This window comes from Sinocyclocheilus grahami, unplaced genomic scaffold (assembly GCF_001515645.1).
Source record: "Sinocyclocheilus grahami isolate Dianchi unplaced genomic scaffold, SAMN03320097.WGS_v1.1 scaffold568.1, whole genome shotgun sequence".
Lineage (NCBI taxonomy): Eukaryota > Metazoa > Chordata > Actinopteri > Cypriniformes > Cyprinidae > Sinocyclocheilus > Sinocyclocheilus grahami.
The window spans coordinates 506,452-520,522 of record NW_015505747.1 but is presented as its reverse complement, the minus strand read 5'-3'; the positions used below and the strand labels follow the sequence as shown (position 1 = coordinate 520,522).

Genomic DNA, 14,071 nt, shown 5'->3' with positions numbered 1-14,071 from the left:
GTGCACCTCACAACCCTTTTGTATTGATCTGTTTTGTCAATAAACCCTTGTTACACTCACTGCAATTGGGTCCTCCTTCCAGATCCCTGACAATTCTAGGTACTACCAAAAGTCCAGAGTTTTGTGACTTTAGGGCGCTTGATGGATTGTAGCGTGGTAGAAGACTAGTTAGGTACGCAGGAGCTAACCCATTAAGGGCCTTATAGGCAAGTAATAATATTTTGTCCCCGACTGGTGGAGGGCTGCAGTGATGGTTGACTTTCTACAACTTTCTCCCATCTCCCGACTGCATCTCTGGCGCTCAGCCACAGTGATCTTTGGGTTCTTCTTTATCTCTCTCACCAAGGCTCTTCTCCCCCGATAGCTCAGTTTGGCTGGACGGCCAGCTCTAGGAAGGGTTCTGGTCGTCCCAAATGTCTTCCATTTAAGGATTATGGAGGCCACTGTGCTCTTAGGAACCTTAAGTGCAGCAGAATTTTTTTTGTAACCTTGGCCAGATCTGTGCCTTGCCACAATTCTGTCTCTGAGCTCTTCAGGCAGTTCCTTTGACCTTATGATTCTCATTTGCTCTGACATGCACTGTGAGTTGTAAGGTCTTATATAGACAGGTGTGTGGCTTTCCTTATCAAGTCCAATCAGTATAATCAAACACAGCTTGACTCAAATGAAGGTGTAGAACCATCTCCAGGATGATCAGAAGAAATGGACAGCCCCTGAGTTAAATATATGAGTGTCACAGCAAAGGGTCTGAATACTTAGGACCATGTGATATTTCAGTTTTTCTTTTTTAATAAATCTGCAAAAATGTCAACAATTCTGTGTTTTTCTGTCAATATGGGGTGCTGTGTGTACATTAATGAGGGAAAAAAAATTACTTAAATTATTTTAGCAAATGGCTGCAATATAACAAAGAGTGAAAGTTTAAGGGGGTCTGAATACTTTCCGTACCCACTGTATGCTCATATTTTCTTGACCTGGTAAGGACTCTAGCCACTGCATTTTGGACCACCTGTAGCTTGTTTATTGAAGATGCAGGACAACCACCTAGCAGTGCACTACAATAGTCCAGTCTAGAGGTCATGAATGCATGAACTAGCTTTTCTGCATCAGAAACAGGTAACATGTTTCGTAACTTGGCAATGTTTCTAAGATGGAAGAATGCCGTTTTTGTAACATGGGAAATATGATTTTCAAAAGACAAGTTGCTATCTAATATAACACCCAGATTTTTGACTGTAGAGGAAGTAACCGTACATCCGTCTAGTTGCAAATTGTAATCCACGAGATTCTGTGTACTGTCTTTTGGTCCAATAAGTAATATCTCTGTCTTATCCGAATTTAATAGGAGAAAATTATTGGTCATCCAATCTTTTACATTAACACACTCTGTTAGCTTAGATAATTTAGAAGTTTCATCTGGTCTTGTTGAGATATGTAGTTGAGTATCATCGGCATAACAGTGGAAACTAATCCCGTATTTTCTAATAATATTACCAAGGGGAAACATGCATATCAAAAATAGCAGAGGACCTAGGACAGATCCTTGTGGCACTCCATATTTTACTGGTGATAATTGAGATGACTCCCCAATCAAATTAGATATTCAAAATTAATTTGACAGCTTTCAATTTCTGTCAGTATATTAGCTATTTTGTTAGACTATACTGTAAGGTTCCATCCGTTAATGTTAGTTAAAGCATTGGATATTCTGAAACTAACAATGAACTATATTTTTGCAGAATTTATTAATTGTTTGTTTGATGTTTGATTTCTGTGTGTACATTTTTAACTTTTCAGGTTTTATAAATAAACTGATGTATTCTGAATGAATATTAATTAATAATGAGTAATTGTATTTTAATTCTGCAAATTCAGTGTTATTTTCTGGTGCTTTGTGACATGTTGGATATATTGGCTAACAACTAAGTTTTACTCATAGATTAAATAGGCTTTTTCAAATTAATTGCTCACACAGATGTGATTTTTGTAAGACAACTCGACTAGTCGGTTACAAAATTTCATTTTAAAAGTCAATAAAATTATTCTTGGTGGACATAATATTCCTAATTTTCCTAATAATTTCACATTGAACCTCGAAATGCATTTGGAAACAACATAAAGACAATATTTTCAATACTTCATATTTTAAATGTCTTTAAAATGCAGTCTTTTTTACTAAGTAGTACTATGAATGAAAGCTATTTATTTTCAATTTCAGGGATAAAATTATAGCCATTCAACAGTATAATTGAAAGCCAGGCATAAACGGCAAATTATAATTTTTTATTTATCATTTATTATCTATTAATTAAAGTGGGGAACATTTGGTATCAATATTTTTATGTGAAGATCGATCATCTCGATACAACATCAGTATCGCAAATATTGTTACAGCAAGTATAAAAAAATGCAGAAATTAACACATTATTTTTCCCCAGCCCTGGTAATACCTCAGTTCATTTTTAATGCATTAAGTCATAATTAATCACAAATACTGTACACTAAAACTGTGAAAATGCTTCTCAGTGGCATATAAAGTTCATAGCTTAATGCACATCTAATTAATTTAATGCATGTCCTGTCGAGCTAATGGACAGCAGTGCTGCTCATCGAAAAATCTTTTGTACAGTCAGTTCCATTAAAAATGAATATACCTCACATGCAAATGTCACCCCTTGTGCACTTGCTGCTTAGATAATCCTGTAAATGTAATTCATGTAGTAATTTACAATTTCAGTAGACCAAAAAGATGTTTCCAGTGCACTAAAATTAGACATTTTGGAACGATTAAATCCACATTCATTTGGATTTCCACATTGTGAAAAGGCAGAGCTGATTCCTTAACAATCAGAAATGAAGAAAACAAACCTCCATTCCAAAGTCAATATTGAAAGCATCTCAAGGCATTGTGGAGGAATTGTCTAGAAGCATAAAAAGAGAGTGTGACAGCGAAAAGACACTTATGGATGCAGACAAGCAGTGAAAAGGGACCAAAACAATAGTGTTGCACTTCAATGAAGGGCTACTGAGCGTGTGCCATGGCTTCTGACGGCAGCGAGGGACCAGGATTGAGATGAAAATGAGGAAAAGAACATGAAGGGGAAAGAAAAGATGTGTGCGAGCGTGCAGAGAAAGAGAGAGAGCAATTGTTTTTGAAGGGGAGGGGGTTACTTGAGTGGAGCAGGGCTGGCTAAATAGGAATCATCCCTCTTAGCCAATGAGTTTAAAGAGAGAAGCAAATGTCACAGGAGTGAGAGGGACCACCTCCACAAGCTCAAGCACCCTCAGTGAAAAGAGCGCAATGAGCTGTGCACTGTCACATCGGCAGTTGCTGTCTCCTCTCTCTCTCGCTCTCACGCTCCCGCTCGCTTTCGCAGGCTGTCAGCTGGAAGCATCAGCGTAGGTAAGACTTGCATGTTACGTCTCTGCCTGTAGATTAGCAAAGGATGCCTGAATGGTCATTAAATTGTGTCTGATTTGCCATTTTGTGGGGAGTTAGACGTGTTTCTCCTGATAGAGGTGCACTCACAGAAACTGAGGAGGTTCTTATGTAAGTGCCGTGGCTCAGAGCTGATTTTACGCAAACTTTGATATGAGACGAGAGGAGAGAGTCACAGCAGCAGCTTTGAGATCCGTTATTCCAGAGTGCATGAATTATAAACAAAGGAGGGCTCTAAATGAATGGAGTCACTTTGTGTGGTCTCCTAAACATGCCAGTTCAGGTGGTCCGGTCCATGGGCAGGTAAATCAGCGTTTAGATGCAGCAAACCTCAGGTTAAAACGACAGCTGTGGATTTTTTTTTTGTTGGTGGTGGCTTTCACTGCGTTCAGCATGTTTTATCTTTCTCCTGACTGTAATAAACGCCTGCCGGCTCTCGCTTAAACCAGGGTCCCAACTCCAAATCTTTTTGTTCGAGGGGGGTGTGCTTAGACTAATCAATTTCATTATGTGTGAAGCAGACAACAATGTGGAAAGGTGTATGTCTAATGCAGGTTTTTTCAAAGCTGACTGTGGTTGTCAATAGTTGTTACTATCAATGCATGAGGCATTGATGCTGAATATGTGGAATATCTACAACATTTCTCCAATCAGCAAATATATTGTGGGCTGTTGTTGCTTCGCAGCAATATTTTTGTCCCAGGAGTTGGATGTTGAAGTATTTCTTTGAACTTCCATGACTCACTGACGCTTACCTGCCCTACTTTGAGAAAAGGATGATAAAGTATTATTCATACTTCATGTAGGAATTCAGATGAAAGCCTTACAATCTATTATCTGCATCGCTTTTGCCCCATTTTCTCAAGAGTACAATACTTGAAAGTTTGATCAATATGTCAGACGGGAAAATGCTTTGTGTTATTTAGTCAAGGCGACACATGGAGATGGCTGTGTGCGGCCCACATGTCCGTTTTGTGTTGCCTTTAAATGGGAGTTTTGAGTCAGTTTGATTCCTTTTCAAAAATATAGAAGATGCTGCAAACTTCTGGTTTTTTTTTTTCACATGCAAATGAGTTTTGTGGTGGAATACATGTGAGTTTGATGCAAATTTGGTGCAACTTTGACAACAAATGCGCGCTAACGTCAATACTTTAGTCGTCTTTTTCACACTGTCGTCTTTTCTGATAAATAAATAAATTCAACTCACCACTGAAAATAGCTCCATTTGGTCAACATACATCAGTAATGTACGTGTCTCTTATATTTCATTTATACTCTTGATGCCGTGTGGAGGAAGAGCGCTGTTCTGCGGCAGCATTTCGCCTTAATCGGCGTCAACCATCAGACGTTTGATCATCGTCTCTATCTAGACGATTTTCAGCCAACCAGGACGAAGACATACCTCCCCTCTTGAGAGTCATCTCTAACTGTGATTAACCAAGCACAGCTGAGCTCTCCTGTCTCTTAGAGTTAGTGGATGTACGTTCTCTCGCGTCGTTTGTTTTCAGTTGTGGTGAATTAAAGCTGAAAATGAGAAACTGTGCTCGTGCTCATTGGCTGCTTGCTCTGTTTTTGCAGTCGTTTCTGGAGGCGTCTCAAGTGTGACAATCAGGCAGAGTAATGGCAGGTGTGGACTGATGCATATTCGCAGGCTTGAATCATTCATATAAATAAGATGGAGAGCTCAGGGCCCGACTGTGCCGAGGCTCAGAGACTGGCTGTGAATCACTCTAACACCCCGTCAACTCTGAGAGCCAGCATCGGTATAAAACTAGAGCGCTTCCCTTATAGTCAACAAAGTTGTCTACAATGCTAAAGTGTGATTTGCAGTGTAGGCTGCTTCAGTGATTATACTGAGAACAGTCTAGTATAGTTGCATTGTGTCGTGTAACTTGCTTACAGTGTTAAGGGTTTATAGAATACAGTCAGTATAAAAGAAAATTAATTGACCTCATTAATCTCAATTATCTCATTGCAATCTCAAGATTTCCTCTTCTATAGTTTCAGATTTTGACACAAACTGCAGTTAAATTTATCAAATTAATAAAGTCTGCTATTACAAGCCAGAGATTTTAACCAGGGGTTAGAAACATTTGTTAATTCTGAGCAGAGCAGCTTTTTTTATGAGTTTTTTTTTATGTTGTTAATATAAAAAATGTTGTTAATATATCCTTGCTTTTATTCAGCAAGGATGCATTTACACTGATCTAAAGTGACAGTAAAGACATTTATAATGTCACAAAAGATTTCTATTTCAAATAAATGCTGATCTTTTGAACTTTATATTCATTAAAGAATCCTGAAAAAAATGTGTTATAGCTTCCACAAAAAAACAGTAAACAGCACAGCTGTTTTCAGCATAGGTGATAGTGTAAATGTTTATTGTAGCAAATCAGCATATTAGAGTTATTTCTGAAAGATCATGTGACACTGAAGACTGGAGTAATGACTGCTGAAAATTCAGCTTTGCATAAGACGAAATTACATATTGATATTTATTAAATTGAAAACTGTTATTTTAAGTTGTATTAATATTTCACAGTATTGTTACTTTTAGTGTATTTTTGATCAAATAATGCCATCTTAGTGATCATATGAAACTTCTTTTGAAACAACCCCACATTTTTAAATGGTAATGTAATTGCATGAATAATGATGATTGATATTGATATATAACACATTACAAGTTATGTTATTCAAAATGTTTATTTATTTAAAAAAAAAACTTTGTTCTTTTCTTTAATGAAAAATTATCAGAGCAAAATAATATCATTATTAGCTGATTTATGTTTTCTGTTACATTCTACTAAAAATAACATTTGTTTTCAGCATTTGTTTTTTTCTCCTTAAACCATTTCTAATCCCTGATACAATTGCACACATCTCATCAGATTTTCCTAAAATCAAATTATCTGATTTATGCTGTCCATATTAATTGCATAGCTCTACATATTTACCTGTGTGTCAAAAATCGTCTTATTAATGTATTTTTGACTTAAGGAATTTTATGAGAAACATCAAGAAACATGTTTCTTCTGTCTTTGACTGCTAATTGAACGTCACCTTTCTGTTAAATGTAAAACTTTAAGTTTTGGTACAAATAAAAGTACAAATCATAGGGTTTTTTTTACGCTTACTGACCCACATCAAGTTGATTTCCACCATTTGCTGCGGCACACACAGAGCGATTGAAGTTACAACAAAGCATGAAACAATGAAACAAGACAGTGTTCAGTCAAGGGTTCCCTCTTAATACAAAAGAATGCTGTAATTTCATTGAAATACACCTCACGTGGAAACCAGCTGTTGGTATTTTTCTGCCATTGCTTGTCCATGACACCCAAAGACTAATTTGTCTGTTGATGAAAGCGATTGATTAATACTCGAATTAAATGCCGAACACATCTCCGCACACATATCGCTGAGATGTATTGGAGCGTTTAGGGTCTTGGCAGACGTCTTCCTCTGTGAGTCGGTAATGGGCGAGGAATGCCAGGAAAGCCTGAGCCCTCCTCCCCCTCACCCTCACAGATAAAAACGATGTGTCCCTGGTGGCCCGAAACATGATTTTAGCCCGTATGAGGTTTCAACAGCTTTCTCCATCTGGCTTCTGTGCAAACAGTGTTGCGCCCCTACTCCAGTGTTTATCGATTAAACCGTTCACTCTCAGTCATCTATCGTGCTCTCCTTCCTTAGTTGCTTCTCTTAAACATTACAATTCTACTTCTGAAAATCGCAGCAGTCAGTTGAGGACAAGACAGGAGAGAAACATAGAAAGAACATCAGCAATTATCTATAAATATGTCCTTTAGCAGAACAACTGTACATCTGTCAAGTTCCTGCTGGAACTGTCCTTGGAAAAACATGCAGTATTATGAAAATTATGGTGATTTCCGTGGCTAACTTAGCTTGAGTATTTCTCCCCCTTGCATGTCTGCCTAACTTTAGATGACCTTTACAATCTGTGCATGTTGAAGTATAAGTACACATAAGTGCGGCCTCATCAGAAACCAGGAAATTACACGTTTTTTCCTCCTCCCGCTGTTTCTTGATGCACTGTATGTCTTCAGGGAGCTTGTGTATGGCTTCTGAACCTCACAGACTGTTTTAAAGAGGCCTGAAGTGACATTAGAAACTGAAACACATAGAGATGTAACGATTCACTCAACTCACGTTTCGATTCACGATTTTTTATTTTTTTTTAACAAAATGAGATTTAAGACAAATTATAAATTAAATGTGTCCTTTTATTATTGCTTGGACAAAATGCTGCACATTTCTTTGTGAAATTGAAATATAACACTATAATAATATACTAATATAGCACTTGCATATTACTGCTCTTTTGTTGGTTTTTATTGCTTCTATTGTCCTCATTTGTAAGTCGCTTTGGACAAAAGCGTCTGCTAAATGACAAAATTTTAATATAATGTAAATGTAAATAACAAAACTACATTGACATTTTAAAACAAGCCCCAAATCAAATAAGTAAGTAACACAAATAAAATAAATCTCTTCATATAAACAAACTAAAGCTTTGTCTGTGCTCTTTCCATTAAAAATTAGAGGCTACCACTGCATTTTAATCATGATCCAAACAAAGATGCTGCATACATGCAACATGAGCAGTTTTTAATCTAAATTAGATTGTATAATTTTGAAATTTGAAGCAAAAACAGAATGGTTTGACTTCAGTTTTGTGAAACTATACATAAAAATATCTGCATGAAACAGAAACAGCCGACGAGCTGAACGAGATGCAGATTCACTCTCTGCCAGAAGGTGGCACTTAAAGCGTTTCCTTGGTTTCCGCTGTAAACAAAGCAGAGCTGCACTTATGAATTTTAATATGCAATGCATTATACAGAGGCAAGATGAATAGAAAAAACTAAACTTTTCTAAAGACAGTAAGTTCCCCTCAGACATGCATTCATATAAACTCCTACCCCTAAATGAATCGCGATTTGTTTAGCATCTCAACCGATTTGAATCGTCACATATTTGAATCAATTTTCAACCGGCTCGCGGTTAATCGTTACATCCATAGAAACACAGCAACCGAAATGAATATGGTGATTAATTGTGTTTCAGAAGGATGATGTTGACCAGTAGAGGACATTTGAATGTCTCTTTGAACTGAAAGGCTTGCTTTTTTTCTATCCAAACTAAAAAGGCAGCTCATAAGGTCTTTTTTTATCTTGTTTGTGTATGTGCGCGTGTGTGTCTGTGAATCAGAGCTTTGCTTGTTACCCTACGATGATGAAAGGAAGACGAAGCCTTCGTACATACATATTCAGGTCTCTCTGTAATGGATCTGTGCATGGATGCTTTAGCCGACACAAAAGCAAGGAATAGGCATGTGGAAAGCTATTTGTCAATGACAGGTGAACTGACCAGCCTGATTCCCGTGCATTTTAATGGCCTCCTCTCCATGTGCTGCTGCCTCTGTAGTGCGTACAGGGTACAGATTGCTTTATCATTTTAAATGAAATCCACTGATGTGAAGATATATTGCCCGCAGCTGTCTCATAAATCTGTGAGATGGGATAATTTCTCTGAAGCCTGAAGAGTTTTATGAAGAAAATCTGAATGGTATTTGCTTGTGAAGAAATCGATGCCATAATGCCTAGAGTGTTTTTTTTTCTTTTGAAACACATCAAAATTTACATAAAACTTTTAAAAGTAATCTTTAGCAAATCTCAAAATAAATATTCTTTTTTAATACTGTGCATAATAATATGATGCCTACATTCGCTTACAGCATGCATTAAAAACATTTATTTTACTTTATTCATCAATCAATCAATCAATCAATCAGTCAATCAGAATGAGACAATATTAGGTATTTTACATCTTTAGCTAATCTCTAAATAAATGTCCATTTTCATACTGTATATTATAGGGATGCTCCGATCGATCGGCCGGAGATCGGTATCGGCCGATAATCACATTTTATGACTCGATCGGTACTCACTAACTTGGCCGATCTCACGAACAGATCGCAATTTGATGACGTCAACGTGTGACGACGTACATGATGCGTGGGGACATAAATGATTTGGCACCACAGTCATGTCATCGCTGGTGTGGAAATGCTATGACGTTTTGAGAAACAATGACAAATTCGCTATTTGTCGTGTATGTTTTGCATGATGATATGATGAATGGATGGTTCATTTTTAACAGCAGTGACGTTAGAGCTGATCTGCGCCTCACTGCACACATCTGCGGCATGTTACGGCTCCACAGGAACCGGAGCTGATCGCGGCCGCTCTAGTCAGTCTAGTCAGTGCTTGTGTTTATCAGCCAGCCGCGGAACGTTTCTGAAGCGGCTCTCCGCGCTGCTTGGCTAAAAATAGTCTGTGAGTTGTCACAGTGTGGAGGACTGAACGAAACCTCGTCGGAGCCGTAAGGGGTAACGGTAACATAACACGCTGATCTTGGGCTGCTTTTAAATGAACATTTATTTATAAAACAAAATATCTTCTTTGGCCATATTAGCCTACTCAATAGCATCAATACAGGCTTTACTCCTTTAAAACTTTATCTGGAATGTCACCGTTTCTGTCACTGCAACTTCCCGATCAGGCGAACAAACACACACACAAAATCGTCTGCCTCATGAAAAAAAAAAAGTAGTTAATATTTGCATCATTTATGGTTTATTTTATCCACCCACGACCCACCCGCAAATAATCAGAATGCATTTTTTTATTACCCGACCCGTGGATATAGGAAAAGCAAAATATGTTTGCTGCGTAAATCAGACGGACTTACTGAAAATGCTAATTAATTCTCTGCCAGCAGGAGGTGCTTTAAAGCGGGAGAAACAGAGGTTTCCTCGGCAACGGCTGTACACAAAGCAGCGCTGAGCTCACAAACGCTGCTTTATCAGGCATATAACATGCAAGATGAAATGAAAATGACATTGAACATTTTCTAAAGATAGTCTTCCTTCAGAAATAGAGTGATATAAAAACACCCGCACCTCGTTTTGATATTTAAACGTGCAGTACGTGTTCATGTTTATTCAAGGAAGCCTTTTGGAAAATCAGTTTTGATATTGTGGCGAGCGCCACAAATAAATAAATGTATGGGAAACACATCCCACAGCACAACCACCTGAGCCCAACTTCAGTCTACACAGGTTTACCCAGTAACGGCTGTACACAAAGCAGTGCTGAGCTCACAAACGCTGCTTTATCAGGCATATAACATGCAAGATGAAATGAAAATGACATTGAACATTTTCTAAAGATAGTCTTCCTTCAGAAATAGAGTGATATAAAAACACCCGCACCTCGTTTTGATATTTAAACGTGCAGTACGTGTTCATGTTTATTCAAGGAAGCCTTTTGGAAAATCAGTTTTGATATTGTGGCGAGCGCCACAAATAAATAAATGTATGGGAAACACATCCCACAGCACAACCACCTGAGCCCAACTTCAGTCTACTCATCACCTTAACTTTAACTGCGTTTGTAGCCAGCGCCATAGCCAGACTGATAAACAAATACAGACCGGAAGTTAACTTCGGGTCAGGCTCGTGCGCCCGATGAAACCGTCTATATAAAGCTTGAAGCATCAGAATCGGCATCGGTATCGGCCGATCACCATGACAAGAAATCGGTACTCAGTATCGGCTGCAAAAATCCTGATCGGAGCATCCCTAGTATATTATAATGTTGTGCCTAAATTCATTTGTAGCATTTAATATGACTGATTTTCATTTATTAATTTTGCTTTTTTTTTTTTTTTTACAACTATTTGGTTAGTTAGTTGGTTGGTTGGTTGATTAGTTCATGGTTTTTTTTTGCTATTTAGTTAAATTAGAGACAATTTTGGAAATGTAATTATTACTTTTCATGTTTTCGATTTTTACATTTAGATTACGTTTGCTGTTGTCTAAAAATCAGTTGACGTGTATCTTTAACTTAAGAGTAATACATTTATAACATTGTTAGATGTAATTTTCAGCAAATATAAAAAAATGCTGTGCAATTTAAAATACATTATAATGTTATGCCTAATTTCACTTGTAGCATTTGAATATCATTAAATTATGTATTTTACATTAACTAGCATGTAATTTAATATGTGCCATTAATCAGTTATACAGTCTGTCTGGAACAGTGGAAAGTCCCAGTGCTGTTGGACTGTATATCAGCACTTCTGGGATGCTGCTCCACCAATCAAATTCAAGGACCGGAACTAATTGTTATATTGAATACTACTATTGAATACTGGTTCTGCCCATGCATCAACAATTCCCTACATTATTTGTTTATCAAACCCAATTTCCTGCTCGAATTACACAGGACAGCACAATCTCCCGCTCTTTACAGTAAAAGCATGAGGTTCCATTTGAATGCAGTTTCACTCTGTCCATTTGGAGGTGTCACTTTCGCCCGATATATAGATCATGTTTGTCCATCATGCTGTCGGCTGGCCGGTGGCACACTGTCGCCAGCTCTGGATAATTAATAGCAGAGGGAGCTGGAGGCGTGGGGTGGTTTCACTCAGGCTGTACTGTAGGTGTGTGTCAATCTAGGCTAATGGGTGCTGCCTGCAGCAACATTAAGATTGCAGGCATGGAGACCAGAGATACCCATTTCCCATCATGCCCTCTGACCAACAGATCAGAGGAGTCCCGGACACACACAATGAAGGTCAACCTCTTTTAAATGATAGATTTGTGACACACAGCCTCCAGCCACTGTCTGTGTGTAGTTGTACGGCCTTTGTGTTTATGCATGTGCATAACGGTTCAGTGCTAAAACTATGGAGCTATGTGTTTTTTTAAAGCATCATAAGTCTTGCCTACCTTTTGGAACGGCATCCACAGCGTCTGGATTTTGGAACAGAACTGTATTTGTGCAGGTCTGTGTCTGTGCTAGGTGTCTTGGTAGCAATTAGCCTAGAAAGCAGAGACTGCATGACTGGATCTGCAGTCTGCTCCACACTTTTCAATTACATCAGTCTCCCCCACCACCACCACTAGACGTCGGCATGCTAATGCCGTGGCGGGTGGCGATGCGATCTCATGGGGCCTTGTTGCTGTCGTATTGGTCCAGGGATCTCCTGGCCAGAGCAACAGGCCCTACAATCCATCCACTGACACTAAATTCAGCAGGCAAGACACTGGGGAGAAGACACCTTTATGCCCTCAGCACTGCGTAAAGCCCTATGTGTCCATAACCTCTATTAGTTCAGGATCATAGACACTCAACGGAGCTCCCTGATGCTCCGAGAATAATCATTTTGAGTGACTGCATTCTACCACATTCTCATTTATTGTCTAATTGCTTTTCATCCCTGAGCACTTGATCTCTTTGGCTGCCGCGAGTGATGTTAGTGTCTTTGGAAGCAGGATGAAAACATCTTTATGCTTGTCAGTATTGCAAGCATGTGTCTGTTCAGAATTTAACATCCGGCAAATGTTATTGCATGAGATTTCTGGAGGCGAAATTGTCTTTAGCAGCAGTGGTACAACAAATTCACAGTTTTTTTTTTCAGTCTGAGAAACAATATATTATCTTCTACGATATTCAGAATAAAAATCACTAATTAATTAAATGTATCACTTTGGCATATTATTATAGCAGGATTCATGTAGTTGACAAGATACATTAACCAAAATGAATATCTGAAAGTCCTATTGGAATAATACTAATTTGTGAATTGTTTGGATAGATATATTAGAATTGATAGAACTTTTGATCAATTTAATGCATTCTTGCTGAATAAATGTATCAGTTTTCCAAAAAGAAATTGTACTGACCCCAAAATTTTGAAAGTTAGTTTGTTCGTTTATTCTTTTTTTTTTTTTAGACAAACTACTATCGAACTTTAATATGAGCCATTTTTCAGTTTTATGTTTAATATTTCATGTTTGGTATCTTTGAAGCAGGCTTTGGTGATGTGTGTTTGTGGCTAAAGATAGGAAACTGTGTTGTGGTACCAGAGAAGAAAAATCTTTGTATTTAGGCAATAGCTAAAGCAGTTAGTCTTTTTAATGTCTGCCTGCCTGCTATATATCTTAGCATCTGTTAATTACCCTTATTATTAACTGCCAGTTTTGGCACTCCATAATTATGTGTAAACAGTAGAGCACCCACATACAGATGCATGTATTACCATTTTCAGCAACCAGTTTCTATTTTTCCCATCATGTAATCACAACGTTGGTTTGATGTTTTGGTTTGAATACAATAGAGATATTGGGTAATTTCGTATCATTTTGCCTTTTCCACAACGGCTAATGGAATAGGTGTAAACTATGTGTGTTAGGTGCATACCTGAAGCTTTGTGTGTACACTGAAGAAGATTTGGTTAAGAAACAATTTTGACTCAGAAATAAAAATTTGTAAATTTGACAAACAATTGCAAAGAAACATGCAAGTAACACATATAATTAAATGTGACATTTTTACAGAAGAAAAACTGAAAATAGTATTTTCTTGTAAAACGTACTGCAATAATATTTGTATTTACAACTTCCAAAAATACATTTTTGCAGAATTTCCTGCTGCATCTAATAACAATGGAAAATGTAGTTTGTTTGCACAAGCATACCAGCTAAATGATTAGTGTCTTCTGGCAAGATTTATTGCTATTCTTCAACAACACTAC

At 37.7% G+C, this 14,071-nt stretch overlaps 1 protein-coding gene across 1 annotated transcript in view; it reads left to right on the top strand.

The window, feature by feature from the left end:
• The first annotated feature begins 3,341 nt into the window (after positions 1 to 3,341).
• Positions 3,342 to 14,071, top strand: part of thsd7ba (thrombospondin, type I, domain containing 7Ba) — a 201,750-nt gene continuing 191,020 nt past the window's right edge. The window contains exon 1 of the mRNA XM_016239556.1: positions 3,342 to 3,403. The gene's annotated coding sequence lies outside the window, so the exon portion shown is untranslated. The remainder of the gene's footprint in view (positions 3,404 to 14,071) is intronic.